This window comes from Centroberyx gerrardi, chromosome 4 (assembly GCF_048128805.1).
Source record: "Centroberyx gerrardi isolate f3 chromosome 4, fCenGer3.hap1.cur.20231027, whole genome shotgun sequence".
NCBI classification, from domain to species: Eukaryota; Metazoa; Chordata; class Actinopteri; order Beryciformes; family Berycidae; genus Centroberyx; species Centroberyx gerrardi.
This window is the reverse complement of record NC_136000.1, coordinates 32,571,466-32,594,877: the sequence shown is the minus strand read 5'-3', so window position 1 is coordinate 32,594,877 and position 23,412 is coordinate 32,571,466. Positions and strand designations below refer to the sequence as shown.

The window sequence follows — 23,412 nt, the reverse complement described above, 5'->3', positions numbered from 1 at the left end:
ATGAGTTTCCGGGTCATCGGATTGGATTAAGCTCCTGAGAAGGCGGGGTGGAGTGCCAGCAAAGGCGTGGCCTGTACTTTGCTATGCAGCTAGCCAAACGGGGAGCACCGTGAAGCTGTTGACCGAGACGACTAGGGTCTTTGGCTGCTCTTGTGGCCGGAGGCTGTACTTACTCTGGTTTCTCTTCATAACGCATAAGTCTTTCGCCTTTTACTAAAGACTTCCGTGGAGAGTAACACCAAAGAGTTAAAGGTATTTTTGGCGGGCTTAGCACTTTGGCTGAGCCCTGTACCGTTGTGCAAGGAAATAGAAAACTAGGTCAACAAGTACACCAGAGACTCCGTGGGCGGAGGTGCTAAGCACCAGCAGTTGTTATGGCAAAATACTGTGACACCCCGACGAGGACGGACCGGACCGGAGGGGCGGCCTTGTGCTGCCAACGGCCAGGGGTTATCGCTTCTCGGCCTTTTGGCTAAGATCAAGTGTAGTATCTGTTCTTATCAGTTTAATATCTGATACGTCCTCTATAAGGGGACAACATATTAAACGGATTTTTAGAACCAGGAGTTGAAAAAGGGGCTTGCTCCGTTCGCTCCACGCATCGACCCGGTATTGCAGTGCCGCTGGGAACGGTGCACCCTTCTCTCACTCTGTGGAAAAGCAACATTTGAAAACATGGAAAGCCAGTCTGCAAGTCATACCTAATTTGACCGAAAGACCAAGAACAAAGTGGACGGCGCTTTTGTGCGCCTCGAAATTGGTCAAAGCAGCCTGTGCTGCGTTTTCTCCCCGTTTGCCTTAGCTAATCTATTCTCACCGGTAGCTTATTCAGGGTGTGAAAGAGTGTGCTCCTGCTTAGTACAGTGGCCAATCTTCCTACTTGTTGCGCAGGGGACAAGGGTTCAATTGCCCCGACGGGTAGACATGCTGTACAAACAAGCGCGGCCTGTTCCCCTCAAGCTTTGCGCACTTTAACACAACAAGACCAGTGATTTTGAGCACGGGGGATTGACCAGTCATTGCAGTGGCTCTAGGAGCCTGCGCGCAATGGCTACGCATGAGTTTCCGGGTCATCGGATTGGATTAAGCTCCTGAGAAGGCGGGGTGGAGTGCCAGCAAAGGCGTGGCCTGTACTTTGCTATGCAGCTAGCCAAACGGGGAGCACCGTGAAGCTGTTGACCGAGACGACTAGGGTCTTTGGCTGCTCTTGTGGCCGGAGGCTGTACTTACTCTGGTTTCTCTTCATAACGCATAAGTCTTTCGCCTTTTACTAAAGACTTCCGTGGAGAGTAACACCAAAGAGTTAAAGGTATTTTTGGCGGGCTTAGCACTTTGGCTGAGCCCTGTACCGTTGTGCAAGGAAATAGAAAACTAGGTCAACAAGTACACCAGAGACTCCGTGGGCGGAGGTGCTAAGCACCAGCAGTTGTTATGGCAAAATACTGTGACACCCCGACGAGGACGGACCGGACCGGAGGGGCGGCCTTGTGCTGCCAACGGCCAGGGGTTATCGCTTCTCGGCCTTTTGGCTAAGATCAAGTGTAGTATCTGTTCTTATCAGTTTAATATCTGATACGTCCTCTATAAGGGGACAACATATTAAACGGATTTTTAGAACCAGGAGTTGAAAAAGGGGCTTGCTCCGTTCGCTCCACGCATCGACCCGGTATTGCAGTGCCGCTGGGAACGGTGCACCCTTCTCTCACTCTGTGGAAAAGCAACGTTTGAAAACATGGAAAGCCAGTCTGCAAGTCATACCTAATTTGACCGAAAGACCAAGAACAAAGTGGACGGCGCTTTTGTGCGCCTCGAAATTGGTCAAAGCAGCCTGTGCTGCGTTTTCTCCCCGTTTGCCTTAGCTAATCTATTCTCACCGGTAGCTTATTCAGGGTGTGAAAGAGTGTGCTCCTGCTTAGTACAGTGGCCAATCTTCCTACTTGTTGCGCAGGGGACAAGGGTTCAATTGCCCCGACGGGTAGACATGCTGTACAAACAAGCGCGGCCTGTTCCCCTCAAGCTTTGCGCACTTTAACACAACAAGACCAGTGATTTTGAGCACGGGGGATTGACCAGTCATTGCAGTGGCTCTAGGAGCCTGCGCGCAATGGCTACGCATGAGTTTCCGGGTCATCGGATTGGATTAAGCTCCTGAGAAGGCGGGGTGGAGTGCCAGCAAAGGCGTGGCCTGTACTTTGCTATGCAGCTAGCCAAACGGGGAGCACCGTGAAGCTGTTGACCGAGACGACTAGGGTCTTTGGCTGCTCTTGTGGCCGGAGGCTGTGCTTACTCTGGTTTCTCTTCATAACGCATAAGTCTTTCGCCTTTTACTAAAGACTTCCGTGGAGAGTAACACCAAAGAGTTAAAGGTATTTTTGGCGGGCTTAGCACTTTGGCTGAGCCCTGTACCGTTGTGCAAGGAAATAGAAAACTAGGTCAACAAGTACACCAGAGACTCCGTGGGCGGAGGTGCTAAGCACCAGCAGTTGTTATGGCAAAATACTGTGACACCCCGACGAGGACGGACCGGACCGGAGGGGCGGCCTTGTGCTGCCAACGGCCAGGGGTTATCGCTTCTCGGCCTTTTGGCTAAGACTGCGATCGCCTCCTGCTGGTGGTAAAAATTCTTGCCTGTTTGTGGCATTGATTGTTACCCACACTTGGGAGGATAATATATTTATTCCTAAAGTGAAAAATATTACAATTTTTTGTGGTTGTATTTCTTTCACCAACAGGAATTCATCGGCTCAGAGTCTTTGCTTGCCTGCCCTCTGTGAGACCTTCACCAAGACCAAACCACCCGAGAAAAGGTAAGTGTTTTGTATTTCACCTTTTAGGAGTGATTTCACTGTTTTATTCTCCTTTTTAGCCCTGTTTTTAGTTCTTTGGTTTTTGTACGTGGTGGTTTAGTTTTCTTAATTGTTCTTAACGTGTGGTGTCCCCACCATGTCGGCTGGCCATGCCGGCATGCGGAGGCACCACAGCGTGCGTTTTAAGTTTAAAGAAAAAGATGGCAGGCTCCTGGAGATGTCCAGAATGGACTTCTCCAGGAAGCTCATACAAAAGGCATTAGGTTTCACGGCAAAGGACTTGAATTGTATTTTGACCCTTCCCTTCAACAAAGGATTCGATGTAAGTTTCGGATCCGCGATTGTGCATAGAGAATTTTGGACACGCTTTGAAAAGGTAAAAACCCAGTTTTCTGCTTTCAATGTAGAGAAACTGACTGACAATGCCTCAAAAGTGGTTATTGTCAGAATGTTCAATGAGACAGTGAATGCAGATGACATTTGTTTGTGGCTGGGAAGATATTGCACTGTTAAGGGCCAGGCTACCAAAGTGAGAGATGAGGATGGCATTTGGACTTGCGCCTGGAGGGTCCCCATTCAACAATGGCAGGACCCCCAGGGCTACCAGGGCCTGAAACATCTGCCATCAATGATAGTTCTGGGAGACAACAGAGGCTACATTCACTACCAGGGACAACCCAAGCTCTGCCGCAAGTGTGGTGAGCATGGGCACCTGGTAGAAGCGTGCCAAAAAATTGTTTGTGGGAAGTGTAGAGAAATTGGGCATGCTTTTGAGCAGTGTCCAAATGGCAGAAAGTGTAATCTTTGTGGAGAGTCAAATCATATCTTCAGAGATTGCCCAAAATCCTTTGCCAACAAGCTAAAGGCTAACAAGAAGGCCGAGAATGAGGAACAAGATGGTGGACAAAGGGAGGCAGTTGGAGAGCAAATTGAAAAGGCTGGGCTAGAAAATTCAAATCTCCCGCCAAATCCTGTGGTTGGAGGAGAGGGATCAGGTGAGGCGGGAGAGGGGGAGGGGCCTGTTATTGCCCCACAAATGGAGAGTGCTGAGGGAGAGGAGGCAATGCAGGCAGAGAGCGGAACTGGAAATGATGGCCCCCTCCCCGATGCCCAGCAAATCAAGAGGCCTGCTTCAGAACTGTCCCCTGAGACTCCTGGAGCCTCAGGGAAGCGGGGGAGAGCTGTGTACCCCTCAGACAGCTCGTCTGTGGAGGAGTCCAGAGTCTTCCCCTCCAGTTCTCCAAACCAGGTCTCCTTTTTAAATGTAGCTCTGCAATCAACCCCCAAGGACTCAGTACTGAACGCGGCATTACCCCCAAGACCAGCTGCCAGAGTCCGGAAAGGGAATGGAGCTCAGACCCCTCCCCTTTCCCCCATAAAGGGAAAGGAAGAGCTGCATTCACAATTATTTGGTTAGCTGCATTTCTCTTTTAGGTTTTTAACCCTGTTATTTCAATTCTTTTAAACTGTCATGCCTGTTGTTTTAAACATAATACACATGACCCTCATCATTTCCACCCTCAATGTGAGAAGTGTGAGGTCAGGAGTTAGAGCCACAACAGTTTTATCCTTTCTGAGTGCTTTTAATGCAGATGTGTTTTTACTCCAGGAGTGTGCCATACCGTTTTTAAAACACTACAGGGAATGGGAGGAGAAGTGGCCACAAGAATCCATATGGAGCGGATCAAATGAAAACAGGAACGATGGAGTGGCCATTTTAATTAAAAACCCCTCTATTCTGGTGAAGGGCAGCACTGTGGTGAGAGACGGGCGGGCACTTTTAGCACATCTGACGTACATGGGAAAGGATTTTAACGTACTAAATATTTATGGTTTTAACGACAGAAACGACAGGTATGACCTTTTAGAAGACCTGCAGTCCCACTTGCTGGGTAGGGCACCGCTAGTGGTAGGAGGGGATTTTAACTGTGTTTTATCCAGCAAGGATAGGAAGGGGGCAGGGGAGGATTTTAAAATTGATAAAACATCGTGTTTATTGCAGGGTTTATGCAGGGATTTTAAACTCCAAGACTGTTTTAAAATCATGCATCCCGGAGAGGAAGGCTTCACCTGGTTCAGTGGTGACGGCAACAGAGCCTCTCGCATAGACTATATTTTTACAAGGGACTGCCCGCCAACCGATGCTAGATTGACCCCTGTTTTCTTCTCTGATCACATAATGCTCTCCTGCACCCTCTCACCTTTTTCGGGTTTGACAACAGGAAGTGGTCTGTGGAAGCTCAACTGCTCCCTGTTAGAGGATAGGGAGTTAGTTAGCCAGTTCAGGGAGCAGTATAAAGAGTGGCAGACCCTTCAAGACTTGTACGACACACGTGCACACTGGTGGGAAATGGTGAAGGGAAAGACCCAGACTTTTTTTAGAAAGGCAGGTCAAAAGAAAAAAGATAAGGAAAACAGACGCATGCTGGGACTGCAGAAGCGACTACAGCGCTATTTTAAACTACAGCAACAGGGCATGGATTTTAGCGAAGATATTAAACAAGTCAAAACAGAAATGTCGGTTTTAGCAGACATTAAAAGTAAGGGTGTCATTCTAAGAAGTAAAGAAAGGGAGATCGAGGAAGGGGAAAAGTGTACCAGATATTTTTTTAAGAAAATTGTCAACAAAGGGGGGGGTATTTTACAACTAAAAAAAGAAAGTGGGTACACAGCAAACACAACAGAAGAAATCAAAGACACTATAGAGAGCTTTTACGGGGATCTTTACAAAGAAAAAAATATTAAAACAGACACCATGACAGAGGTTTTAAAATTCATTGACAAAACAGTAAAGGACAGTGTGCTTTTAACCCAAGGTTTTACCCTTTTAGAGTTAGATAAATGTGTACAAAATTTTAAGAAAGGGAAGTCCCCAGGAGAAGACGGGCTTCCCTTGGACTTTTATCTGACTTTTTGGGACATTTTAGCACCGGACCTACTTTCTGTTTTTATGGATTTCGAAGGACTAGACAGACTACCTGACAGTTTTAGAGCAGGGATAGTGACTCTACTATACAAAAAAAATGACAGGACTGAACTGAAAAACTGGAGACCTATCACCCTCTTAAATCTTGACTGCAAACTTTTTAGTAAACTTTTATCTGCTCGTATGTCCCTGGTTTTAGAGGAGGTGATTCACCCGGATCAAGCCTGTGCCATCCCGGGGAGGAAGATCACCGACAGCCTCGTACTGATCCGAGACACCATCTGTTATGCGAGAGACAGAAACATCCGGCTAGTAGTCCTAAATTTAGATTTTGAGAAAGCCTTTGATCGGATCTCGCACCAGTACCTTTTCCAGGTACTGCAAAAAATGGGGTTTCCAGAAAGGTTTATAGCTTGGGTGGGATTGCTGTACCGGGACATTACCAGCAGATTTGTTGTTAATGGGCATCTAACAAAAGCAGTTAACATACACTGCGGTGTCCGTCAGGGTTGTCCGTTATCAGCCCTCCTCTACGTGACCTGTATAGAGCCGTTGGCACAGATCTTGAGAAGGGACCAAAGAATCAATGGGGTGGCAATCCCGGGGAGCGGGGGATTGACCACCAAATGTGCAATATATATGGACGATTTTAACATTTTATGTACTGACCTTTTATCTGTCAACAGGACACTGGACTTGACTGACTGGTTCGGACAGGCCTCTGGGTCAAAGCTTAACCGAGATAAGACTCAAGCCCAAACTTACGGACCGTGGACAGCGACCGAGACGACAGGACTCCCCTTGACTGTGACCCAGACTGACCAAAAAATACTGGGGGTTAAATTTGACAGGGAGGGGGGAGGAAAAGGAAACTGGCCAGACGTGGTAGGGAAAGTTAGACAGAGACTAGGGTACTGGGGACTTAGAAGACTGACAATGGAAGGAAAGGTTTTAATCATTAAAGCAGTGATTTTACCTTTGCTTTTATTAATCAGTTCTGTTTTTATCCCACCACGAAGAGTGCTTTTAGATCTGGAACGCGCCATCTTTTATTTCCTGTGGGGGTCCAAGTGGGAGAGGCTGAGGAGAGAGGTGATGAAAAAGCCGAAAGAGAAAGGAGGAAAGGGAGTCCCGGACCTACACCAGTTTTTAGGAAGCCGATACAGCACCCTGCACATCACCTACGCCACAGCCCCATCCAGAGATGACAAAACGACAGCAATGGCACGATTCTGGATGGGGTCCTACCTCAGACACCTAAAAGTTTTACCCATTGATCTTAGAGTACCTGTGTCTTTTAATCTGCCACCGGCCTACGCTTTTATCCGGAAATTCTTAAAGCATTTTAAACTAGAGCAAGAGGAGCTGTCTATTTTAACCCACCATCGCTCTCTTCTCTCTGTTGTGCAGGAGCGGGAATCAATGTATCCAGTGCGCGGGCTCACAATAGGTGAGTCCTCAACAGTTTGGCGCAACGTAAACCATCCCGCCCTCCCGAACAGACTCCGGGACCTGTCGTGGATGGTGGCTCATGAGATCCTCCCAGTCAGGTCCGTAATGCACTCCCGGGGCATGTCAACGCTCTCAACTTGCCCCCGACCGGGGTGTGGCGCACCTGAGTCGGTGAGGCATCTGCTCTGGGAGTGCAGCGCTGCTGTAGACCAGTGGGCAATGGCCGGCTCCCTAAAATTCCCGTACTTACCAGCAGGGGAGGTCCTGACAGCACAGCTAGTGCTGTACGGGGTGGGCCAGGAACAAACATTACCAGCAGACTTTGCCAAACAGTGGCTCACCCTGGCCGCCATCAAAGACGCCATATGGACCTCCAGAAACCTGCTGGTAAGGAAGCACATGCAGATCCCCCCCGTGGCTGCGATCCAGATGGCCACAGCGGCGGTGCAAGCAGCCGTCGCTGCAGGCGGCAGGCCTAGGACGCAGCCACAAAGAAGAATCGCCTCTGTGCCCATTCGGACGTGGGAGCCGGAGCCACACAAATAAAGGGTCAAGGCAGCGGCGGCCTGGCTCTCCGGGTGTGGCAGGTGGGAAGGAGCAGAAGGGAGAGGGTCCCCTCTGAGCACCAGGAACAGGTTCCGAGAGACCCAAAGCTGTTCGGGAGAGCGGGATGAGTTGATCCTTGTTAGGGACTCATCCCGCCCCTGCACAACGAATGTACACTGATATACACAGAGACAATTATTTATTTAATCATTTATTTATTTATTATCCACAACTTTTAATACAATGTTATCTTATCTGTAATCCACTTTAAACAATTGTTTTTATTGTTTTAAACAAAGGAACGTGGTTTTACAGAGTATTCATATTTATTTGTTTGTTGTATTTTGAAAAGATGTGTGTTTGTGAAGGATTTTATGATTGTAAACAGTGTACGACTTTTTGAAAAAAGTGTCAATAAATTTTTTCGAAAGAAAAATCTGTTCTTATCAGTTTAATATCTGATACGTCCTCTATAAGGGGACAACATATTAAACGGATTTTTAGAACCAGGAGTTGAAAAAGGGGCTTGCTCCGTTCGCTCCACGCATCGACCCGGTATTGCAGTGCCGCTGGGAACGGTGCACCCTTCTCTCACTCTGTGGAAAAGCAACGTTTGAAAACATGGAAAGCCAGTCTGCAAGTCATACCTAATTTGACCGAAAGACCAAGAACAAAGTGGACGGCGCTTTTGTGCGCCTCGAAATTGGTCAAAGCAGCCTGTGCTGCGTTTTCTCCCCGTTTGCCTTAGCTAATCTATTCTCACCGGTAGCTTATTCAGGGTGTGAAAGAGTGTGCTCCTGCTTAGTACAGTGGCCAATCTTCCTACTTGTTGCGCAGGGGACAAGGGTTCAATTGCCCCGACGGGTAGACATGCTGTACAAACAAGCGCGGCCTGTTCCCCTCAAGCTTTGCGCACTTTAACACAACAAGACCAGTGATTTTGAGCACGGGGGATTGACCAGTCATTGCAGTGGCTCTAGGAGCCTGCGCGCAATGGCTACGCATGAGTTTCCGGGTCATCGGATTGGATTAAGCTCCTGAGAAGGCGGGGTGGAGTGCCAGCAAAGGCGTGGCCTGTACTTTGCTATGCAGCTAGCCAAACGGGGAGCACCGTGAAGCTGTTGACCGAGACGACTAGGGTCTTTGGCTGCTCTTGTGGCCGGAGGCTGTGCTTACTCTGGTTTCTCTTCATAACGCATAAGTCTTTCGCCTTTTACTAAAGACTTCCGTGGAGAGTAACACCAAAGAGTTAAAGGTATTTTTGGCGGGCTTAGCACTTTGGCTGAGCCCTGTACCGTTGTGCAAGGAAATAGAAAACTAGGTCAACAAGTACACCAGAGACTCCGTGGGCGGAGGTGCTAAGCACCAGCAGTTGTTATGGCAAAATACTGTGACACCCCGACGAGGACGGACCGGACCGGAGGGGCGGCCTTGTGCTGCCAACGGCCAGGGGTTATCGCTTCTCGGCCTTTTGGCTAAGATCAAGTGTAGTATCTGTTCTTATCAGTTTAATATCTGATACGTCCTCTATAAGGGGACAACATATTAAACGGATTTTTAGAACCAGGAGTTGAAAAAGGGGCTTGCTCCGTTCGCTCCACGCATCGACCCGGTATTGCAGTGCCGCTGGGAACGGTGCACCCTTCTCTCACTCTGTGGAAAAGCAACGTTTGAAAACATGGAAAGCCAGTCTGCAAGTCATACCTAATTTGACCGAAAGACCAAGAACAAAGTGGACGGCGCTTTTGTGCGCCTCGAAATTGGTCAAAGCAGCCTGTGCTGCGTTTTCTCCCCGTTTGCCTTAGCTAATCTATTCTCACCGGTAGCTTATTCAGGGTGTGAAAGAGTGTGCTCCTGCTTAGTACAGTGGCCAATCTTCCTACTTGTTGCGCAGGGGACAAGGGTTCAATTGCCCCGACGGGTAGACATGCTGTACAAACAAGCGCGGCCTGTTCCCCTCAAGCTTTGCGCACTTTAACACAACAAGACCAGTGATTTTGAGCACGGGGGATTGACCAGTCATTGCAGTGGCTCTAGGAGCCTGCGCGCAATGGCTACGCATGAGTTTCCGGGTCATCGGATTGGATTAAGCTCCTGAGAAGGCGGGGTGGAGTGCCAGCAAAGGCGTGGCCTGTACTTTGCTATGCAGCTAGCCAAACGGGGAGCACCGTGAAGCTGTTGACCGAGACGACTAGGGTCTTTGGCTGCTCTTGTGGCCGGAGGCTGTGCTTACTCTGGTTTCTCTTCATAACGCATAAGTCTTTCGCCTTTTACTAAAGACTTCCGTGGAGAGTAACACCAAAGAGTTAAAGGTATTTTTGGCGGGCTTAGCACTTTGGCTGAGCCCTGTACCGTTGTGCAAGGAAATAGAAAACTAGGTCAACAAGTACACCAGAGACTCCGTGGGCGGAGGTGCTAAGCACCAGCAGTTGTTATGGCAAAATACTGTGACACCCCGACGAGGACGGACCGGACCGGAGGGGCGGCCTTGTGCTGCCAACGGCCAGGGGTTATCGCTTCTCGGCCTTTTGGCTAAGATCAAGTGTAGTATCTGTTCTTATCAGTTTAATATCTGATACGTCCTCTATAAGGGGACAACATATTAAACGGATTTTTAGAACCAGGAGTTGAAAAAGGGGCTTGCTCCGTTCGCTCCACGCATCGACCCGGTATTGCAGTGCCGCTGGGAACGGTGCACCCTTCTCTCACTCTGTGGAAAAGCAACGTTTGAAAACATGGAAAGCCAGTCTGCAAGTCATACCTAATTTGACCGAAAGACCAAGAACAAAGTGGACGGCGCTTTTGTGCGCCTCGAAATTGGTCAAAGCAGCCTGTGCTGCGTTTTCTCCCCGTTTGCCTTAGCTAATCTATTCTCACCGGTAGCTTATTCAGGGTGTGAAAGAGTGTGCTCCTGCTTAGTACAGTGGCCAATCTTCCTACTTGTTGCGCAGGGGACAAGGGTTCAATTGCCCCGACGGGTAGACATGCTGTACAAACAAGCGCGGCCTGTTCCCCTCAAGCTTTGCGCACTTTAACACAACAAGACCAGTGATTTTGAGCACGGGGGATTGACCAGTCATTGCAGTGGCTCTAGGAGCCTGCGCGCAATGGCTACGCATGAGTTTCCGGGTCATCGGATTGGATTAAGCTCCTGAGAAGGCGGGGTGGAGTGCCAGCAAAGGCGTGGCCTGTACTTTGCTATGCAGCTAGCCAAACGGGGAGCACCGTGAAGCTGTTGACCGAGACGACTAGGGTCTTTGGCTGCTCTTGTGGCCGGAGGCTGTGCTTACTCTGGTTTCTCTTCATAACGCATAAGTCTTTCGCCTTTTACTAAAGACTTCCGTGGAGAGTAACACCAAAGAGTTAAAGGTATTTTTGGCGGGCTTAGCACTTTGGCTGAGCCCTGTACCGTTGTGCAAGGAAATAGAAAACTAGGTCAACAAGTACACCAGAGACTCCGTGGGCGGAGGTGCTAAGCACCAGCAGTTGTTATGGCAAAATACTGTGACACCCCGACGAGGACGGACCGGACCGGAGGGGCGGCCTTGTGCTGCCAACGGCCAGGGGTTATCGCTTCTCGGCCTTTTGGCTAAGATCAAGTGTAGTATCTGTTCTTATCAGTTTAATATCTGATACGTCCTCTATAAGGGGACAACATATTAAACGGATTTTTAGAACCAGGAGTTGAAAAAGGGGCTTGCTCCGTTCGCTCCACGCATCGACCCGGTATTGCAGTGCCGCTGGGAACGGTGCACCCTTCTCTCACTCTGTGGAAAAGCAACGTTTGAAAACATGGAAAGCCAGTCTGCAAGTCATACCTAATTTGACCGAAAGACCAAGAACAAAGTGGACGGCGCTTTTGTGCGCCTCGAAATTGGTCAAAGCAGCCTGTGCTGCGTTTTCTCCCCGTTTGCCTTAGCTAATCTATTCTCACCGGTAGCTTATTCAGGGTGTGAAAGAGTGTGCTCCTGCTTAGTACAGTGGCCAATCTTCCTACTTGTTGCGCAGGGGACAAGGGTTCAATTGCCCCGACGGGTAGACATGCTGTACAAACAAGCGCGGCCTGTTCCCCTCAAGCTTTGCGCACTTTAACACAACAAGACCAGTGATTTTGAGCACGGGGGATTGACCAGTCATTGCAGTGGCTCTAGGAGCCTGCGCGCAATGGCTACGCATGAGTTTCCGGGTCATCGGATTGGATTAAGCTCCTGAGAAGGCGGGGTGGAGTGCCAGCAAAGGCGTGGCCTGTACTTTGCTATGCAGCTAGCCAAACGGGGAGCACCGTGAAGCTGTTGACCGAGACGACTAGGGTCTTTGGCTGCTCTTGTGGCCGGAGGCTGTGCTTACTCTGGTTTCTCTTCATAACGCATAAGTCTTTCGCCTTTTACTAAAGACTTCCGTGGAGAGTAACACCAAAGAGTTAAAGGTATTTTTGGCGGGCTTAGCACTTTGGCTGAGCCCTGTACCGTTGTGCAAGGAAATAGAAAACTAGGTCAACAAGTACACCAGAGACTCCGTGGGCGGAGGTGCTAAGCACCAGCAGTTGTTATGGCAAAATACTGTGACACCCCGACGAGGACGGACCGGACCGGAGGGGCGGCCTTGTGCTGCCAACGGCCAGGGGTTATCGCTTCTCGGCCTTTTGGCTAAGATCAAGTGTAGTATCTGTTCTTATCAGTTTAATATCTGATACGTCCTCTATAAGGGGACAACATATTAAACGGATTTTTAGAACCAGGAGTTGAAAAAGGGGCTTGCTCCGTTCGCTCCACGCATCGACCCGGTATTGCAGTGCCGCTGGGAACGGTGCACCCTTCTCTCACTCTGTGGAAAAGCAACGTTTGAAAACATGGAAAGCCAGTCTGCAAGTCATACCTAATTTGACCGAAAGACCAAGAACAAAGTGGACGGCGCTTTTGTGCGCCTCGAAATTGGTCAAAGCAGCCTGTGCTGCGTTTTCTCCCCGTTTGCCTTAGCTAATCTATTCTCACCGGTAGCTTATTCAGGGTGTGAAAGAGTGTGCTCCTGCTTAGTACAGTGGCCAATCTTCCTACTTGTTGCGCAGGGGACAAGGGTTCAATTGCCCCGACGGGTAGACATGCTGTACAAACAAGCGCGGCCTGTTCCCCTCAAGCTTTGCGCACTTTAACACAACAAGACCAGTGATTTTGAGCACGGGGGATTGACCAGTCATTGCAGTGGCTCTAGGAGCCTGCGCGCAATGGCTACGCATGAGTTTCCGGGTCATCGGATTGGATTAAGCTCCTGAGAAGGCGGGGTGGAGTGCCAGCAAAGGCGTGGCCTGTACTTTGCTATGCAGCTAGCCAAACGGGGAGCACCGTGAAGCTGTTGACCGAGACGACTAGGGTCTTTGGCTGCTCTTGTGGCCGGAGGCTGTGCTTACTCTGGTTTCTCTTCATAACGCATAAGTCTTTCGCCTTTTACTAAAGACTTCCGTGGAGAGTAACACCAAAGAGTTAAAGGTATTTTTGGCGGGCTTAGCACTTTGGCTGAGCCCTGTACCGTTGTGCAAGGAAATAGAAAACTAGGTCAACAAGTACACCAGAGACTCCGTGGGCGGAGGTGCTAAGCACCAGCAGTTGTTATGGCAAAATACTGTGACACCCCGACGAGGACGGACCGGACCGGAGGGGCGGCCTTGTGCTGCCAACGGCCAGGGGTTATCGCTTCTCGGCCTTTTGGCTAAGATCAAGTGTAGTATCTGTTCTTATCAGTTTAATATCTGATACGTCCTCTATAAGGGGACAACATATTAAACGGATTTTTAGAACCAGGAGTTGAAAAAGGGGCTTGCTCCGTTCGCTCCACGCATCGACCCGGTATTGCAGTGCCGCTGGGAACGGTGCACCCTTCTCTCACTCTGTGGAAAAGCAACGTTTGAAAACATGGAAAGCCAGTCTGCAAGTCATACCTAATTTGACCGAAAGACCAAGAACAAAGTGGACGGCGCTTTTGTGCGCCTCGAAATTGGTCAAAGCAGCCTGTGCTGCGTTTTCTCCCCGTTTGCCTTAGCTAATCTATTCTCACCGGTAGCTTATTCAGGGTGTGAAAGAGTGTGCTCCTGCTTAGTACAGTGGCCAATCTTCCTACTTGTTGCGCAGGGGACAAGGGTTCAATTGCCCCGACGGGTAGACATGCTGTACAAACAAGCGCGGCCTGTTCCCCTCAAGCTTTGCGCACTTTAACACAACAAGACCAGTGATTTTGAGCACGGGGGATTGACCAGTCATTGCAGTGGCTCTAGGAGCCTGCGCGCAATGGCTACGCATGAGTTTCCGGGTCATCGGATTGGATTAAGCTCCTGAGAAGGCGGGGTGGAGTGCCAGCAAAGGCGTGGCCTGTACTTTGCTATGCAGCTAGCCAAACGGGGAGCACCGTGAAGCTGTTGACCGAGACGACTAGGGTCTTTGGCTGCTCTTGTGGCCGGAGGCTGTGCTTACTCTGGTTTCTCTTCATAACGCATAAGTCTTTCGCCTTTTACTAAAGACTTCCGTGGAGAGTAACACCAAAGAGTTAAAGGTATTTTTGGCGGGCTTAGCACTTTGGCTGAGCCCTGTACCGTTGTGCAAGGAAATAGAAAACTAGGTCAACAAGTACACCAGAGACTCCGTGGGCGGAGGTGCTAAGCACCAGCAGTTGTTATGGCAAAATACTGTGACACCCCGACGAGGACGGACCGGACCGGAGGGGCGGCCTTGTGCTGCCAACGGCCAGGGGTTATCGCTTCTCGGCCTTTTGGCTAAGATCAAGTGTAGTATCTGTTCTTATCAGTTTAATATCTGATACGTCCTCTATAAGGGGACAACATATTAAACGGATTTTTAGAACCAGGAGTTGAAAAAGGGGCTTGCTCCGTTCGCTCCACGCATCGACCCGGTATTGCAGTGCCGCTGGGAACGGTGCACCCTTCTCTCACTCTGTGGAAAAGCAACGTTTGAAAACATGGAAAGCCAGTCTGCAAGTCATACCTAATTTGACCGAAAGACCAAGAACAAAGTGGACGGCGCTTTTGTGCGCCTCGAAATTGGTCAAAGCAGCCTGTGCTGCGTTTTCTCCCCGTTTGCCTTAGCTAATCTATTCTCACCGGTAGCTTATTCAGGGTGTGAAAGAGTGTGCTCCTGCTTAGTACAGTGGCCAATCTTCCTACTTGTTGCGCAGGGGACAAGGGTTCAATTGCCCCGACGGGTAGACATGCTGTACAAACAAGCGCGGCCTGTTCCCCTCAAGCTTTGCGCACTTTAACACAACAAGACCAGTGATTTTGAGCACGGGGGATTGACCAGTCATTGCAGTGGCTCTAGGAGCCTGCGCGCAATGGCTACGCATGAGTTTCCGGGTCATCGGATTGGATTAAGCTCCTGAGAAGGCGGGGTGGAGTGCCAGCAAAGGCGTGGCCTGTACTTTGCTATGCAGCTAGCCAAACGGGGAGCACCGTGAAGCTGTTGACCGAGACGACTAGTGTCTTTGGCTGCTCTTGTGGCCGGAGGCTGTGCTTACTCTGGTTTCTCTTCATAACGCATAAGTCTTTCGCCTTTTACTAAAGACTTCCGTGGAGAGTAACACCAAAGAGTTAAAGGTATTTTTGGCGGGCTTAGCACTTTGGCTGAGCCCTGTACCGTTGTGCAAGGAAATAGAAAACTAGGTCAACAAGTACACCAGAGACTCCGTGGGCGGAGGTGCTAAGCACCAGCAGTTGTTATGGCAAAATACTGTGACACCCCGACGAGGACGGACCGGACCGGAGGGGCGGCCTTGTGCTGCCAACGGCCAGGGGTTATGGCTTCTCGGCCTTTTGGCTAAGATCAAGTGTAGTATCTGTTCTTATCAGTTTAATATCTGATACGTCCTCTATAAGGGGACAACATATTAAACGGATTTTTAGAACCAGGAGTTGAAAAAGGGGCTTGCTCCGTTCGCTCCACGCATCGACCCGGTATTGCAGTGCCGCTGGGAACGGTGCACCCTTCTCTCACTCTGTGGAAAAGCAACGTTTGAAAACATGGAAAGCCAGTCTGCAAGTCATACCTAATTTGACCGAAAGACCAAGAACAAAGTGGACGGCGCTTTTGTGCGCCTCGAAATTGGTCAAAGCAGCCTGTGCTGCGTTTTCTCCCCGTTTGCCTTAGCTAATCTATTCTCACCGGTAGCTTATTCAGGGTGTGAAAGAGTGTGCTCCTGCTTAGTACAGTGGCCAATCTTCCTACTTGTTGCGCAGGGGACAAGGGTTCAATTGCCCCGACGGGTAGACATGCTGTACAAACAAGCGCGGCCTGTTCCCCTCAAGCTTTGCGCACTTTAACACAACAAGACCAGTGATTTTGAGCACGGGGGATTGACCAGTCATTGCAGTGGCTCTAGGAGCCTGCGCGCAATGGCTACGCATGAGTTTCCGGGTCATCGGATTGGATTAAGCTCCTGAGAAGGCGGGGTGGAGTGCCAGCAAAGGCGTGGCCTGTACTTTGCTATGCAGCTAGCCAAACGGGGAGCACCGTGAAGCTGTTGACCGAGACGACTAGGGTCTTTGGCTGCTCTTGTGGCCGGAGGCTGTGCTTACTCTGGTTTCTCTTCATAACGCATAAGTCTTTCGCCTTTTACTAAAGACTTCCGTGGAGAGTAACACCAAAGAGTTAAAGGTATTTTTGGCGGGCTTAGCACTTTGGCTGAGCCCTGTACCGTTGTGCAAGGAAATAGAAAACTAGGTCAACAAGTACACCAGAGACTCCGTGGGCGGAGGTGCTAAGCACCAGCAGTTGTTATGGCAAAATACTGTGACACCCCGACGAGGACGGACCGGACCGGAGGGGCGGCCTTGTGCTGCCAACGGCCAGGGGTTATCGCTTCTCGGCCTTTTGGCTAAGATCAAGTGTAGTATCTGTTCTTATCAGTTTAATATCTGATACGTCCTCTATAAGGGGACAACATGTTAAACGGATTTTTAGAACCAGGAGTTGAAAAAGGGGCTTGCTCCGTTCGCTCCACGCATCGACCCGGTATTGCAGTGCCGCTGGGAACGGTGCACCCTTCTCTCACTCTGTGGAAAAGCAACGTTTGAAAACATGGAAAGCCAGTCTGCAAGTCATACCTAATTTGACCGAAAGACCAAGAACAAAGTGGACGGCGCTTTTGTGCGCCTCGAAATTGGTCAAAGCAGCCTGTGCTGCGTTTTCTCCCCGTTTGCCTTAGCTAATCTATTCTCACCGGTAGCTTATTCAGGGTGTGAAAGAGTGTGCTCCTGCTTAGTACAGTGGCCAATCTTCCTACTTGTTGCGCAGGGGACAAGGGTTCAATTGCCCCGACGGGTAGACATGCTGTACAAACAAGCGCGGCCTGTTCCCCTCAAGCTTTGCGCACTTTAACACAACAAGACCAGTGATTTTGAGCACGGGGGATTGACCAGTCATTGCAGTGGCTCTAGGAGCCTGCGCGCAATGGCTACGCATGAGTTTCCGGGTCATCGGATTGGATTAAGCTCCTGAGAAGGCGGGGTGGAGTGCCAGCAAAGGCGTGGCCTGTACTTTGCTATGCAGCTAGCCAAACGGGGAGCACCGTGAAGCTGTTGACCGAGACGACTAGGGTCTTTGGCTGCTCTTGTGGCCGGAGGCTGTGCTTACTCTGGTTTCTCTTCATAACGCATAAGTCTTTCGCCTTTTACTAAAGACTTCCGTGGAGAGTAACACCAAAGAGTTAAAGGTATTTTTGGCGGGCTTAGCACTTTGGCTGAGCCCTGTACCGTTGTGCAAGGAAATAGAAAACTAGGTCAACAAGTACACCAGAGACTCCGTGGGCGGAGGTGCTAAGCACCAGCAGTTGTTATGGCAAAATACTGTGACACCCCGACGAGGACGGACCGGACCGGAGGGGCGGCCTTGTGCTGCCAACGGCCAGGGGTTATGGCTTCTCGGCCTTTTGGCTAAGATCAAGTGTAGTATCTGTTCTTATCAGTTTAATATCTGATACGTCCTCTATAAGGGGACAACATATTAAACGGATTTTTAGAACCAGGAGTTGAAAAAGGGGCTTGCTCCGTTCGCTCCACGCATCGACCCGGTATTGCAGTGCCGCTGGGAACGGTGCACCCTTCTCTCACTCTGTGGAAAAGCAACGTTTGAAAACATGGAAAGCCAGTCTGCAAGTCATACCTAATTTGACCGAAAGACCAAGAACAAAGTGGACGGCGCTTTTGTGCGCCTCGAAATTGGTCAAAGCAGCCTGTGCTGCGTTTTCTCCCCGTTTGCCTTAGCTAATCTATTCTCACCGGTAGCTTATTCAGGGTGTGAAAGAGTGTGCTCCTGCTTAGTACAGTGGCCAATCTTCCTACTTGTTGCGCAGGGGACAAGGGTTCAATTGCCCCGACGGGTAGACATGCTGTACAAACAAGCGCGGCCTGTTCCCCTCAAGCTTTGCGCACTTTAACACAACAAGACCAGTGATTTTGAGCACGGGGGATTGACCAGTCATTGCAGTGGCTCTAGGAGCCTGCGCGCAATGGCTACGCATGAGTTTCCGGGTCATCGGATTGGATTAAGCTCCTGAGAAGGCGGGGTGGAGTGCCAGCAAAGGCGTGGCCTGTACTTTGCTATGCAGCTAGCCAAACGGGGAGCACCGTGAAGCTGTTGACCGAGACGACTAGGGTCTTTGGCTGCTCTTGTGGCCGGAGGCTGTGCTTACTCTGGTTTCTCTTCATAACGCATAAGTCTTTCGCCTTTTACTAAAGACTTCCGTGGAGAGTAACACCAAAGAGTTAAAGGTATTTTTGGCGGGCTTAGCACTTTGGCTGAGCCCTGTACCGTTGTGCAAGGAAATAGAAAACTAGGTCAACAAGTACACCAGAGACTCCGTGGGCGGAGGTGCTAAGCACCAGCAGTTGTTATGGCAAAATACTGTGACACCCCGACGAGGACGGACCGGACCGGAGGGGCGGCCTTGTGCTGCCAACGGCCAGGGGTTATCGCTTCTCGGCCTTTTGGCTAAGATCAAGTGTAGTATCTGTTCTTATCAGTTTAATATCTGATACGTCCTCTATAAGGGGACAACATGTTAAACGGATTTTTAGAACCAGGAGTTGAAAAAGGGGCTTGCTCCGTTCGCTCCACGCATCGACCCGGTATTGCAGTGCCGCTGGGAACGGTGCACCCTTCTCTCACTCTGTGGAAAAGCAACGTTTGAAAACATGGAAAGCCAGTCTGCAAGTCATACCTAATTTGACCGAAAGACCAAGAACAAAGTGGACGGCGCTTTTGTGCGCCTCGAAATTGGTCAAAGCAGCCTGTGCTGCGTTTTCTCCCCGTTTGCCTTAGCTAATCTATTCTCACCGGTAGCTTATTCAGGGTGTGAAAGAGTGTGCTCCTGCTTAGTACAGTGGCCAATCTTCCTACTTGTTGCGCAGGGGACAAGGGTTCAATTGCCCCGACGGGTAGACATGCTGTACAAACAAGCGCGGCCTGTTCCCCTCAAGCTTTGCGCACTTTAACACAACAAGACCAGTGATTTTGAGCACGGGGGATTGACCAGTCATTGCAGTGGCTCTAGGAGCCTGCGCGCAATGGCTACGCATGAGTTTCCGGGTCATCGGATTGGATTAAGCTCCTGAGAAGGCGGGGTGGAGTGCCAGCAAAGGCGTGGCCTGTACTTTGCTATGCAGCTAGCCAAACGGGGAGCACCGTGAAGCTGTTGACCGAGACGACTAGGGTCTTTGGCTGCTCTTGTGGCCGGAGGCTGTGCTTACTCTGGTTTCTCTTCATAACGCATAAGTCTTTCGCCTTTTACTAAAGACTTCCGTGGAGAGTAACACCAAAGAGTTAAAGGTATTTTTGGCGGGCTTAGCACTTTGGCTGAGCCCTGTACCGTTGTGCAAGGAAATAGAAAACTAGGTCAACAAGTACACCAGAGACTCCGTGGGCGGAGGTGCTAAGCACCAGCAGTTGTTATGGCAAAATACTGTGACACCCCGACGAGGACGGACCGGACCGGAGGGGCGGCCTTGTGCTGCCAACGGCCAGGGGTTATCGCTTCTCGGCCTTTTGGCTAAGATCAAGTGTAGTATCTGTTCTTATCAGTTTAATATCTGATACGTCCTCTATAAGGGGACAACATATTAAACGGATTTTTAGAACCAGGAGTTGAAAAAGGGGCTTGCTCCGTTCGCTCCACGCATCGACCCGGTATTGCAGTGCCGCTGGGAACGGTGCACCCTTCTCTCACTCTGTGGAAAAGCAACGTTTGAAAACATGGAAAGCCAGTCTGCAAGTCATACCTAATTTGACCGAAAGACCAAGAACAAAGTGGACGGCGCTTTTGTGCGCCTCGAAATTGGTCAAAGCAGCCTGTGCTGCGTTTTCTCCCCGTTTGCCTTAGCTAATCTATTCTCACCGGTAGCTTATTCAGGGTGTGAAAGAGTGTGCTCCTGCTTAGTACAGTGGCCAATCTTCCTACTTGTTGCGCAGGGGACAAGGGTTCAATTGCCCCGACGGGTAGACATGCTGTACAAACAAGCGCGGCCTGTTCCCCTCAAGCTTTGCGCACTTTAACACAACAAGACCAGTGATTTTGAGCACGGGGGATTGACCAGTCATTGCAGTGGCTCTAGGAGCCTGCGCGCAATGGCTACGCATGAGTTTCCGGGTCATCGGATTGGATTAAGCTCCTGAGAAGGCGGGGTGGAGTGCCAGCAAAGGCGTGGCCTGTACTTTGCTATGCAGCTAGCCAAACGGGGAGCACCGTGAAGCTGTTGACCGAGACGACTAGGGTCTTTGGCTGCTCTTGTGGCCGGAGGCTGTGCTTACTCTGGTTTCTCTTCATAACGCATAAGTCTTTCGCCTTTTACTAAAGACTTCCGTGGAGAGTAACACCAAAGAGTTAAAGGTATTTTTGGCGGGCTTAGCACTTTGGCTGAGCCCTGTACCGTTGTGCAAGGAAATAGAAAACTAGGTCAACAAGTACACCAGAGACTCCGTGGGCGGAGGTGCTAAGCACCAGCAGTTGTTATGGCAAAATACTGTGACACCCCGACGAGGACGGACCGGACCGGAGGGGCGGCCTTGTGCTGCCAACGGCCAGGGGTTATGGCTTCTCGGCCTTTTGGCTAAGATCAAGTGTAGTATCTGTTCTTATCAGTTTAATATCTGATACGTCCTCTATAAGGGGACAACATATTAAACGGATTTTTAGAACCAGGAGTTGAAAAAGGGGCTTGCTCCGTTCGCTCCACGCATCGACCCGGTATTGCAGTGCCGCTGGGAACGGTGCACCCTTCTCTCACTCTGTGGAAAAGCAACGTTTGAAAACATGGAAAGCCAGTCTGCAAGTCATACCTAATTTGACCGAAAGACCAAGAACAAAGTGGACGGCGCTTTTGTGCGCCTCGAAATTGGTCAAAGCAGCCTGTGCTGCGTTTTCTCCCCGTTTGCCTTAGCTAATCTATTCTCACCGGTAGCTTATTCAGGGTGTGAAAGAGTGTGCTCCTGCTTAGTACAGTGGCCAATCTTCCTACTTGTTGCGCAGGGGACAAGGGTTCAATTGCCCCGACGGGTAGACATGCTGTACAAACAAGCGCGGCCTGTTCCCCTCAAGCTTTGCGCACTTTAACACAACAAGACCAGTGATTTTGAGCACGGGGGATTGACCAGTCATTGCAGTGGCTCTAGGAGCCTGCGCGCAATGGCTACGCATGTGTTTCCGGGTCATCGGATTGGATTAAGCTCCTGAGAAGGCGGGGTGGAGTGCCAGCAAAGGCGTGGCCTGTACTTTGCTATGCAGCTAGCCAAACGGGGAGCACCGTGAAGCTGTTGACCGAGACGACTAGGGTCTTTGGCTGCTCTTGTGGCCGGAGGCTGTGCTTACTCTGGTTTCTCTTCATAACGCATAAGTCTTTCGCCTTTTACTAAAGACTTCCGTGGAGAGTAACACCAAAGAGTTAAAGGTATTTTTGGCGGGCTTAGCACTTTGGCTGAGCCCTGTACCGTTGTGCAAGGAAATAGAAAACTAGGTCAACAAGTACACCAGAGACTCCGTGGGCGGAGGTGCTAAGCACCAGCAGTTGTTATGGCAAAATACTGTGACACCCCGACGAGGACGGACCGGACCGGAGGGGCGGCCTTGTGCTGCCAACGGCCAGGGGTTATCGCTTCTCGGCCTTTTGGCTAAGATCAAGTGTAGTATCTGTTCTTATCAGTTTAATATCTGATACGTCCTCTATAAGGGGACAACATATTAAACGGATTTTTAGAACCAGGAGTTGAAAAAGGGGCTTGCTCCGTTCGCTCCACGCATCGACCCGGTATTGCAGTGCCGCTGGGAACGGTGCACCCTTCTCTCACTCTGTGGAAAAGCAACGTTTGAAAACATGGAAAGCCAGTCTGCAAGTCATACCTAATTTGACCGAAAGACCAAGAACAAAGTGGACGGCGCTTTTGTGCGCCTCGAAATTGGTCAAAGCAGCCTGTGCTGCGTTTTCTCCCCGTTTGCCTTAGCTAATCTATTCTCACCGGTAGCTTATTCAGGGTGTGAAAGAGTGTGCTCCTGCTTAGTACAGTGGCCAATCTTCCTACTTGTTGCGCAGGGGACAAGGGTTCAATTGCCCCGACGGGTAGACATGCTGTACAAACAAGCGCGGCCTGTTCCCCTCAAGCTTTGCGCACTTTAACACAACAAGACCAGTGATTTTGAGCACGGGGGATTGACCAGTCATTGCAGTGGCTCTAGGAGCCTGCGCGCAATGGCTACGCATGAGTTTCCGGGTCATCGGATTGGATTAAGCTCCTGAGAAGGCGGGGTGGAGTGCCAGCAAAGGCGTGGCCTGTACTTTGCTATGCAGCTAGCCAAACGGGGAGCACCGTGAAGCTGTTGACCGAGACGACTAGGGTCTTTGGCTGCTCTTGTGGCCGGAGGCTGTGCTTACTCTGGTTTCTCTTCATAACGCATAAGTCTTTCGCCTTTTACTAAAGACTTCCGTGGAGAGTAACACCAAAGAGTTAAAGGTATTTTTGGCGGGCTTAGCACTTTGGCTGAGCCCTGTACCGTTGTGCAAGGAAATAGAAAACTAGGTCAACAAGTACACCAGAGACTCCGTGGGCGGAGGTGCTAAGCACCAGCAGTTGTTATGGCAAAATACTGTGACACCCCGACGAGGACGGACCGGACCGGAGGGGCGGCCTTGTGCTGCCAACGGCCAGGGGTTATGGCTTCTCGGCCTTTTGGCTAAGATCAAGTGTAGTATCTGTTCTTATCAGTTTAATATCTGATACGTCCTCTATAAGGGGACAACATATTAAACGGATTTTTAGAACCAGGAGTTGAAAAAGGGGCTTGCTCCGTTCGCTCCACGCATCGACCCGGTATTGCAGTGCCGCTGGGAACGGTGCACCCTTCTCTCACTCTGTGGAAAAGCAACGTTTGAAAACATGGAAAGCCAGTCTGCAAGTCATACCTAATTTGACCGAAAGACCAAGAACAAAGTGGACGGCGCTTTTGTGCGCCTCGAAATTGGTCAAAGCAGCCTGTGCTGCGTTTTCTCCCCGTTTGCCTTAGCTAATCTATTCTCACCGGTAGCTTATTCAGGGTGTGAAAGAGTGTGCTCCTGCTTAGTACAGTGGCCAATCTTCCTACTTGTTGCGCAGGGGACAAGGGTTCAATTGCCCCGACGGGTAGACATGCTGTACAAAC

The 23,412-nt window shown here is 50.2% G+C and overlaps 33 non-coding genes and 1 pseudogene across 33 annotated transcripts; all 34 read left to right on the top strand.

Annotated features, from left to right (window-relative positions):
- The first annotated feature begins 169 nt into the window (after positions 1-169).
- On the top strand, positions 170-285 carry LOC144539108 (U5 spliceosomal RNA). Its single transcript, XR_013504828.1, has one exon. It is a non-coding gene; the product is annotated as a U5 spliceosomal RNA (small nuclear RNA).
- A 167-nt stretch (positions 286-452) lies between these two features.
- LOC144538740 (U2 spliceosomal RNA) lies at positions 453-643 on the top strand. The gene has a single exon (XR_013504524.1). It is a non-coding gene; the product is annotated as a U2 spliceosomal RNA (small nuclear RNA).
- Positions 644-1,226: 583 nt separating this feature from the next.
- On the top strand, positions 1,227-1,342 carry LOC144539107 (U5 spliceosomal RNA). The gene has a single exon (XR_013504827.1). It is a non-coding gene; the product is annotated as a U5 spliceosomal RNA (small nuclear RNA).
- A 167-nt stretch (positions 1,343-1,509) lies between these two features.
- On the top strand, positions 1,510-1,700 carry LOC144538739 (U2 spliceosomal RNA). Its single transcript, XR_013504523.1, has one exon. It is a non-coding gene; the product is annotated as a U2 spliceosomal RNA (small nuclear RNA).
- A 583-nt stretch (positions 1,701-2,283) lies between these two features.
- LOC144539105 (U5 spliceosomal RNA) lies at positions 2,284-2,399 on the top strand. Its single transcript, XR_013504826.1, has one exon. It is a non-coding gene; the product is annotated as a U5 spliceosomal RNA (small nuclear RNA).
- Positions 2,400-8,145: 5,746 nt separating this feature from the next.
- Positions 8,146-8,320, top strand: LOC144538841 (U2 spliceosomal RNA; annotated as a pseudogene).
- A 583-nt stretch (positions 8,321-8,903) lies between these two features.
- On the top strand, positions 8,904-9,019 carry LOC144539103 (U5 spliceosomal RNA). Its single transcript, XR_013504824.1, has one exon. It is a non-coding gene; the product is annotated as a U5 spliceosomal RNA (small nuclear RNA).
- Positions 9,020-9,186: 167 nt separating this feature from the next.
- Positions 9,187-9,377, top strand: LOC144538738 (U2 spliceosomal RNA). The gene has a single exon (XR_013504522.1). It is a non-coding gene; the product is annotated as a U2 spliceosomal RNA (small nuclear RNA).
- A 583-nt stretch (positions 9,378-9,960) lies between these two features.
- LOC144539102 (U5 spliceosomal RNA) lies at positions 9,961-10,076 on the top strand. The gene has a single exon (XR_013504823.1). It is a non-coding gene; the product is annotated as a U5 spliceosomal RNA (small nuclear RNA).
- Positions 10,077-10,243: 167 nt separating this feature from the next.
- On the top strand, positions 10,244-10,434 carry LOC144538737 (U2 spliceosomal RNA). Its single transcript, XR_013504521.1, has one exon. It is a non-coding gene; the product is annotated as a U2 spliceosomal RNA (small nuclear RNA).
- A 583-nt stretch (positions 10,435-11,017) lies between these two features.
- On the top strand, positions 11,018-11,133 carry LOC144539101 (U5 spliceosomal RNA). The gene has a single exon (XR_013504822.1). It is a non-coding gene; the product is annotated as a U5 spliceosomal RNA (small nuclear RNA).
- A 167-nt stretch (positions 11,134-11,300) lies between these two features.
- LOC144538735 (U2 spliceosomal RNA) lies at positions 11,301-11,491 on the top strand. Its single transcript, XR_013504519.1, has one exon. It is a non-coding gene; the product is annotated as a U2 spliceosomal RNA (small nuclear RNA).
- Positions 11,492-12,074: 583 nt separating this feature from the next.
- Positions 12,075-12,190, top strand: LOC144539100 (U5 spliceosomal RNA). The gene has a single exon (XR_013504821.1). It is a non-coding gene; the product is annotated as a U5 spliceosomal RNA (small nuclear RNA).
- A 167-nt stretch (positions 12,191-12,357) lies between these two features.
- Positions 12,358-12,548, top strand: LOC144538734 (U2 spliceosomal RNA). The gene has a single exon (XR_013504518.1). It is a non-coding gene; the product is annotated as a U2 spliceosomal RNA (small nuclear RNA).
- A 583-nt stretch (positions 12,549-13,131) lies between these two features.
- Positions 13,132-13,247, top strand: LOC144539099 (U5 spliceosomal RNA). Its single transcript, XR_013504820.1, has one exon. It is a non-coding gene; the product is annotated as a U5 spliceosomal RNA (small nuclear RNA).
- A 167-nt stretch (positions 13,248-13,414) lies between these two features.
- Positions 13,415-13,605, top strand: LOC144538733 (U2 spliceosomal RNA). The gene has a single exon (XR_013504517.1). It is a non-coding gene; the product is annotated as a U2 spliceosomal RNA (small nuclear RNA).
- Positions 13,606-14,188: 583 nt separating this feature from the next.
- Positions 14,189-14,304, top strand: LOC144539098 (U5 spliceosomal RNA). Its single transcript, XR_013504819.1, has one exon. It is a non-coding gene; the product is annotated as a U5 spliceosomal RNA (small nuclear RNA).
- Positions 14,305-14,471: 167 nt separating this feature from the next.
- On the top strand, positions 14,472-14,662 carry LOC144538732 (U2 spliceosomal RNA). Its single transcript, XR_013504516.1, has one exon. It is a non-coding gene; the product is annotated as a U2 spliceosomal RNA (small nuclear RNA).
- A 583-nt stretch (positions 14,663-15,245) lies between these two features.
- Positions 15,246-15,361, top strand: LOC144539097 (U5 spliceosomal RNA). The gene has a single exon (XR_013504818.1). It is a non-coding gene; the product is annotated as a U5 spliceosomal RNA (small nuclear RNA).
- Positions 15,362-15,528: 167 nt separating this feature from the next.
- On the top strand, positions 15,529-15,719 carry LOC144538821 (U2 spliceosomal RNA). Its single transcript, XR_013504605.1, has one exon. It is a non-coding gene; the product is annotated as a U2 spliceosomal RNA (small nuclear RNA).
- A 583-nt stretch (positions 15,720-16,302) lies between these two features.
- Positions 16,303-16,418, top strand: LOC144539096 (U5 spliceosomal RNA). Its single transcript, XR_013504817.1, has one exon. It is a non-coding gene; the product is annotated as a U5 spliceosomal RNA (small nuclear RNA).
- A 167-nt stretch (positions 16,419-16,585) lies between these two features.
- Positions 16,586-16,776, top strand: LOC144538808 (U2 spliceosomal RNA). The gene has a single exon (XR_013504592.1). It is a non-coding gene; the product is annotated as a U2 spliceosomal RNA (small nuclear RNA).
- A 583-nt stretch (positions 16,777-17,359) lies between these two features.
- LOC144539095 (U5 spliceosomal RNA) lies at positions 17,360-17,475 on the top strand. Its single transcript, XR_013504816.1, has one exon. It is a non-coding gene; the product is annotated as a U5 spliceosomal RNA (small nuclear RNA).
- Positions 17,476-17,642: 167 nt separating this feature from the next.
- On the top strand, positions 17,643-17,833 carry LOC144538820 (U2 spliceosomal RNA). The gene has a single exon (XR_013504604.1). It is a non-coding gene; the product is annotated as a U2 spliceosomal RNA (small nuclear RNA).
- Positions 17,834-18,416: 583 nt separating this feature from the next.
- On the top strand, positions 18,417-18,532 carry LOC144539094 (U5 spliceosomal RNA). Its single transcript, XR_013504815.1, has one exon. It is a non-coding gene; the product is annotated as a U5 spliceosomal RNA (small nuclear RNA).
- A 167-nt stretch (positions 18,533-18,699) lies between these two features.
- LOC144538807 (U2 spliceosomal RNA) lies at positions 18,700-18,890 on the top strand. The gene has a single exon (XR_013504591.1). It is a non-coding gene; the product is annotated as a U2 spliceosomal RNA (small nuclear RNA).
- Positions 18,891-19,473: 583 nt separating this feature from the next.
- LOC144539092 (U5 spliceosomal RNA) lies at positions 19,474-19,589 on the top strand. Its single transcript, XR_013504813.1, has one exon. It is a non-coding gene; the product is annotated as a U5 spliceosomal RNA (small nuclear RNA).
- A 167-nt stretch (positions 19,590-19,756) lies between these two features.
- LOC144538731 (U2 spliceosomal RNA) lies at positions 19,757-19,947 on the top strand. Its single transcript, XR_013504515.1, has one exon. It is a non-coding gene; the product is annotated as a U2 spliceosomal RNA (small nuclear RNA).
- Positions 19,948-20,530: 583 nt separating this feature from the next.
- LOC144539091 (U5 spliceosomal RNA) lies at positions 20,531-20,646 on the top strand. The gene has a single exon (XR_013504812.1). It is a non-coding gene; the product is annotated as a U5 spliceosomal RNA (small nuclear RNA).
- A 167-nt stretch (positions 20,647-20,813) lies between these two features.
- Positions 20,814-21,004, top strand: LOC144538819 (U2 spliceosomal RNA). The gene has a single exon (XR_013504603.1). It is a non-coding gene; the product is annotated as a U2 spliceosomal RNA (small nuclear RNA).
- A 583-nt stretch (positions 21,005-21,587) lies between these two features.
- LOC144539090 (U5 spliceosomal RNA) lies at positions 21,588-21,703 on the top strand. Its single transcript, XR_013504811.1, has one exon. It is a non-coding gene; the product is annotated as a U5 spliceosomal RNA (small nuclear RNA).
- Positions 21,704-21,870: 167 nt separating this feature from the next.
- LOC144538730 (U2 spliceosomal RNA) lies at positions 21,871-22,061 on the top strand. Its single transcript, XR_013504514.1, has one exon. It is a non-coding gene; the product is annotated as a U2 spliceosomal RNA (small nuclear RNA).
- A 583-nt stretch (positions 22,062-22,644) lies between these two features.
- LOC144539089 (U5 spliceosomal RNA) lies at positions 22,645-22,760 on the top strand. The gene has a single exon (XR_013504810.1). It is a non-coding gene; the product is annotated as a U5 spliceosomal RNA (small nuclear RNA).
- A 167-nt stretch (positions 22,761-22,927) lies between these two features.
- On the top strand, positions 22,928-23,118 carry LOC144538818 (U2 spliceosomal RNA). The gene has a single exon (XR_013504602.1). It is a non-coding gene; the product is annotated as a U2 spliceosomal RNA (small nuclear RNA).
- Positions 23,119-23,412: the final 294 nt, after the last annotated feature.